Source organism: Capsicum annuum, unplaced genomic scaffold (assembly GCF_002878395.1).
Source record: "Capsicum annuum cultivar UCD-10X-F1 unplaced genomic scaffold, UCD10Xv1.1 ctg62558, whole genome shotgun sequence".
In the NCBI taxonomy this organism is placed as follows: domain Eukaryota; kingdom Viridiplantae; phylum Streptophyta; class Magnoliopsida; order Solanales; family Solanaceae; genus Capsicum; species Capsicum annuum.
The window spans coordinates 1-3,982 of record NW_025871578.1 but is presented as its reverse complement, the minus strand read 5'-3'; the positions used below and the strand labels follow the sequence as shown (position 1 = coordinate 3,982).

Below are 3,982 nucleotides of genomic sequence, written 5' to 3'. Positions count from 1 at the left end.
GACTTCCCAGGGGGTCACCCATCCTAGTACTACTCTCGCCCAAGCTTGCTTAACTTCAAAGTTCTGATGGGATCCGGTGCGTTAGTGCTGGTATGAACGCATCCGTCATTCCCAGCACTCCAAATTCTATTATACCTCTTTCTCCTGCGCCGCCCGTCACACCCCGCACGCTCGCCTCTGCGCCTTGCCCCCTATCTCGTTTCTGCCAAGAGGAAAAACAAAAAGATTCGTCAATCGAACCGGCAAAATTAAATGGAATTTTAAAGGAAAAAAAAGAAAGGGATGCAACACGAGGACTACCCAGGGGGTCACCCCTCCTAGTACTACTCTCGCCCTAGCACGCTTAACTTCGGAGTTCTGATGGGATCCGGTGCGTTAGTGCTGATATGATCGCATCCGTCATTCTCAGTACTTCAAATTCTATTAAGCCTCTTTCTCTTGCGCCGCCCGTCACACCCCGCACGTACGCCCCCGCGCCTCGCCCCTTTTCTCATTTTCCCCAAGAGAAAAATAAAAAGGTTCGCTGATAAAACCGGAAAAATTAAATCGAATTTTAAAGGAAAAAAAAAAAAGATAGGGTGCAACACGAGGACTTCCCAAGGGGTCACCTGTCCTAGTACTACTCTCGCCCAAGCACGATTAACTTCGAAATTTTGATGGGATCCGTTGCGTTAGTGTTGGTATGATCGCATCCATCATTCCTAGCACTCCAAACTTTATTAAGCCTCTTTCTCCTGCGCCGTCCGTCACACCTCGCAAGCGGGCCTCCGTGCCTCTCCCGCTTTTTGGTTTTTGCCAAGAGGAAAAACAAAAAGATTCGTCGGTCGAACTGGCAAAATTAAATCGAATTTTAAAGGAAAAGAAAGAAGGGATGCAACACGAGGACTTCCCAGGGGTCACCCATCATAGTACTACTCTCGCCCGGGACGATTAACTTCGGAGTTCTGATGGGATTCAGTGCGTTAGTGCTGGTATGATCGCATCCCTCATTCCATGCACTCCTAATTCTATTAAGACTCTTTTTCCTGCGCCACCCGTCACACCCCGTACGCACGCCCCCGCGCCTCGCCTCCTTTCTCGTTTCTACCAAGAGGAAAAACAAAAAGATTCGCCGATCAAACCGACAAAATTAAATCGAATTTTAATGGAAAAAAAAGGAAGGGATACAACACGAAGACTTCCCAGGGGGTCACCCATCCTAGTACTACTCTCGCCCAAGCACGCTTGACTTTAGAGTTCTGATGGGATCCGGTACGTTAGTGCTGGTATGATCCCATCCGTCATTTCTAGCACACCAAATTCTATTAAGCCTCTTTCTCCCTCGCCCCCTTTCTTGTTTCCGCCAAGAGGAAAAACAAAAAGATTCGCTGATCGAACCGGCAAAATTAAACTGAATTTTAAAGAAAAAAAAAGAAGGGAAGCAACACGAGGACTTACCAGAGGGTCACCCATCCTAGTACTACTCTCGCCCAAGCACGCTTAACTTCGGAGTTCTGATGGGATCCGGTTCGTTATTGCTGGTATGATCGCATCCGTCATTCCTAGCACTCCAAATTCTATTATGCCTCTTTCTCCTGCGCCGCCCGTCACACCCCGCACGCGCGCCCCTGCGCCTTGCCCCCTTTCTTGTTTCCGCGAAGAGAAAAACAAAAAGATTCGCCGAACGAACCGACAAAATTAAACCGAATTTTAAAGGAAAAAGAAAGGAAGGGATGCAACACGAGGACTTCCCAGGGGGTCACCCATCCAAGTACTACTCTCGCCCAAGCACGCTTAACTTCGGAGTTCTGATAGGATGCGGTGCGTTAGTGCTGGTATGATCGCATCCGCCATTCCCAACACTCCAAATTCTATTATGCCTCTTTCTCCTGCGCCGCCAGTCACACACCGCACGCGCGCCCCTGCGCCTTGCCCCCTTTCTCGTTTCCGCCAAGAGGAAAAAGAAAAAGATTCGCCGATCGAACCGACAAAATTAAACTGAATTTTAAAGGAAAAAAAAATGAAGGGTTGCAACACGAGGATTTCCCAGGGGGTCACCCATCCTAGTACAACTCTCGCCCAAGCACGTTTAACTTCGGAGTTTCGATGGGATCCGGTGCGTTAGTGCTGGTATGATCGCATCCGGCATTCCCAGCACTCCAAATTCTATTATGACTCTTTCTCTTCCGCCGCCCGTCACACCCCGCACGCGCGCCCCTGCGTCTTGCCCTCTTTCTCGTTTCTGCCAAGAGGAAAATCAAAACGATTCGCCGATCGAACCGGCAAAATTAAACCAAATTTTATAGGAAAAAAAAAAGAAAGGGATGCAACACGAGGACGTTCCAGGGGGTCACCCATCCTAGTACTACTCTCGTCCAAGCACGCTTAACTTCAGAGTTCTGATAGGATCCGGTGCGTTAGTGCTGGTATGATCGCATCCGTCATTCTTAACACTCCAAATTCTATTAAGCCTCTTTCTCCTGCGCCAGCCGTCACACCCCGCACGCGGGCCTCCGCGCCTTGCCCCCTTTCTTGTTTCCGCCAAGAGGAAAAAGAAAAAGATTCGCCGATCGAACCGACAAAATTAAACCGAATTTTAAACTAAAAAAAAAAAGAAGGGATGCAACACGAGGACTTCCAAGGGGGTCACCCATCCTAGTACAACTCTCGCCCAAGCACGCTTAACTTCGGAGTTCCTATGGGATCCGGTGCGTCAGTGCTGGTATGATTGCATCCGTCATTCCCAGCAGTCCAAATTCTATTATGCCTCTTTCTCCTCCGCCGCCCGTCATACCTCGTAGACGAGCCCCTGCGCCTTGCCCCCTTTCTCGTTTCCCCCTAGAGGAAAAACAAAAAGATTCGCCGATCGAACTGGCAAAATTAAATCGAATTTTATAGGACAAAAAAAAAGGATGCAACACGAGGACTTCCCAGGGGGTCACACATCCTAGTACTACTCTCGCCCAAGCACGCTTAACTTCGGAGTTCTGATGTGATCCAATGCGTTAGTGCTGGTATGAACGCATCCGTCATTCCCAGCACTCCAAATTCTATTATGCCACTTTCTCCTGTGCCGCCCGTCACACCCCGCACGCGGGCCTCCGCGCCTCGCCCCTTTTCTTGTTTCCGCCAAGAGGAAAAACAAAAAGATTCGCCGATCGAACCGGCAAAATTAAACCAAATTTTAAAGGAAAAAAAAAGGTAGGGATGCATCACGAGGACATCCCAGGAGGTAACCCGTCCTAGTACTACTGTCGCCCAAGAACGCTTAACTTCGGTGTTCTGATGGGATCCGGTGCGTTAGTGCTAGTATGATCGCATCCGTCATTCCTAGCACTCCAAATTCTATTAAGCCACTTTCTCCTGCGCTGCCCGTCACACCCCGCACGCGGGCCTCCGCGCCTTGCCCCCTTTCTTGTTTCCGCCAAAAGGAAAAACAAAAAGATTCGTCGATCGAACAGGCAAAATTTAAACGAATTTTAAAGGAAAAAAAAAAGGAAGGGATGCAACACTACTCTCGCCCAAGCACGCTAACTTTGGAGGTCTGATGGGATCCGGTGCGTTTGTGCTGGTATGATCGCATCCGTCATTCACAGCACTCCAAATTCTATTATGCATCTTTCTCCTGCGCCGCTCGTCACACCCCGCACGCGCGCCCCTGCGCCTTGCCCCCTTTCTCGTTTCCGCCAAGAGGAAAAATAAAATGATTCGCAGATCGAAGCGACAAAATTAAACTGAATTTTAAAGGAAAAAAAAAAGGAAGGGATGCAACACGAGGACTTCACAGGGGGTCACCCATCCTAATACTACTCTCGCCCAAGCACGCTTAATTTCGGAGTTCTGATGGGATCCAATGCATTAGTGGTGGTATGATCGCATCCATCATTCCCAGCACTCCAAATTCTATTATGTCTCTTTCTCCTGCGACATCCGTCACACCCCGCACGCGGGCCTCCGCGTCTTGCCCCCTTTCTCGTTTCCGCCAAGAGGAAAAACAAAAAGA

The 3,982-nt window shown here is 49.2% G+C and overlaps 10 non-coding genes and 3 pseudogenes across 10 annotated transcripts; all 13 read right to left on the bottom strand.

Annotated features, from left to right (window-relative positions):
• Window positions 1-104, bottom strand: LOC124893609 (annotated as a pseudogene; the record flags this gene model as incomplete).
• Window positions 105-279: 175 nt separating this feature from the next.
• Window positions 280-398, bottom strand: LOC124893610. The gene has a single exon (XR_007050788.1). It is a non-coding gene; the product is annotated as a 5S ribosomal RNA (ribosomal RNA).
• Window positions 399-575: 177 nt separating this feature from the next.
• Window positions 576-694, bottom strand: LOC124893608 (annotated as a pseudogene).
• A 174-nt stretch (window positions 695-868) lies between these two features.
• Window positions 869-985, bottom strand: LOC124893606. The gene has a single exon (XR_007050787.1). It is a non-coding gene; the product is annotated as a 5S ribosomal RNA (ribosomal RNA).
• Window positions 986-1,160: 175 nt separating this feature from the next.
• On the bottom strand, window positions 1,161-1,279 carry LOC124893604. Its single transcript, XR_007050785.1, has one exon. It is a non-coding gene; the product is annotated as a 5S ribosomal RNA (ribosomal RNA).
• A 136-nt stretch (window positions 1,280-1,415) lies between these two features.
• Window positions 1,416-1,534, bottom strand: LOC124893602. Its single transcript, XR_007050783.1, has one exon. It is a non-coding gene; the product is annotated as a 5S ribosomal RNA (ribosomal RNA).
• Window positions 1,535-1,709: 175 nt separating this feature from the next.
• LOC124893611 lies at window positions 1,710-1,828 on the bottom strand. Its single transcript, XR_007050789.1, has one exon. It is a non-coding gene; the product is annotated as a 5S ribosomal RNA (ribosomal RNA).
• Window positions 1,829-2,004: 176 nt separating this feature from the next.
• On the bottom strand, window positions 2,005-2,123 carry LOC124893612. The gene has a single exon (XR_007050790.1). It is a non-coding gene; the product is annotated as a 5S ribosomal RNA (ribosomal RNA).
• Window positions 2,124-2,300: 177 nt separating this feature from the next.
• On the bottom strand, window positions 2,301-2,419 carry LOC124893603. The gene has a single exon (XR_007050784.1). It is a non-coding gene; the product is annotated as a 5S ribosomal RNA (ribosomal RNA).
• Window positions 2,420-2,596: 177 nt separating this feature from the next.
• LOC124893601 lies at window positions 2,597-2,715 on the bottom strand. Its single transcript, XR_007050782.1, has one exon. It is a non-coding gene; the product is annotated as a 5S ribosomal RNA (ribosomal RNA).
• A 173-nt stretch (window positions 2,716-2,888) lies between these two features.
• Window positions 2,889-3,007, bottom strand: LOC124893613. Its single transcript, XR_007050791.1, has one exon. It is a non-coding gene; the product is annotated as a 5S ribosomal RNA (ribosomal RNA).
• A 176-nt stretch (window positions 3,008-3,183) lies between these two features.
• LOC124893607 lies at window positions 3,184-3,302 on the bottom strand (annotated as a pseudogene).
• Window positions 3,303-3,741: 439 nt separating this feature from the next.
• LOC124893605 lies at window positions 3,742-3,860 on the bottom strand. Its single transcript, XR_007050786.1, has one exon. It is a non-coding gene; the product is annotated as a 5S ribosomal RNA (ribosomal RNA).
• Window positions 3,861-3,982: the final 122 nt, after the last annotated feature.